This window comes from Lipotes vexillifer, unplaced genomic scaffold (genome assembly GCF_000442215.2).
Source record: "Lipotes vexillifer unplaced genomic scaffold, Lipotes_vexillifer_v1.1 scaffold217, whole genome shotgun sequence".
Lineage (NCBI taxonomy): Eukaryota > Metazoa > Chordata > Mammalia > Artiodactyla > Lipotidae > Lipotes > Lipotes vexillifer.
In genome coordinates, this window is record NW_006788200.1 from 6,122,647 (window position 1) to 6,123,064 (window position 418).

A 418-nucleotide genomic window follows, 5' to 3' on the forward strand; every position below is an offset into this window, starting at 1 on the left:
GTTCCTCTATAATTATTAACACCTTGAGGAGGAAGGCAGGCTAAGGAGTGGGGTCGTATTAATGGTTGAGGACACCGTCACTTTGAGGGATAGATGACCTATCTTTAGAATTAGCAGAGTTAGGAAACTTGCTTGCTCTGGGCTACAAGATTCTGAAAAATGAGCCCTCAAGCAGGAAGAGACAAAAGTCTGACTTATAGAGGGTAGAAACCTCCTGGGTAGGAAAAGGCCTCAGCCCATCTGTCAGCCTGGGAGGGAAGAAGGGCTGGCAGGGTGGGGCAGGGCGGGGCTTCCCTTGGAGGCTTTGGGCTGAGTCCCTCCTCCCTGGTCCCCCATTGGGTCAGTGGCTCCTACAGCCCTGCCAGTGAGGGACAAATGAGAAGAGCTGTTGATTTTTTCCCCCTTGGCCATTCAGCAT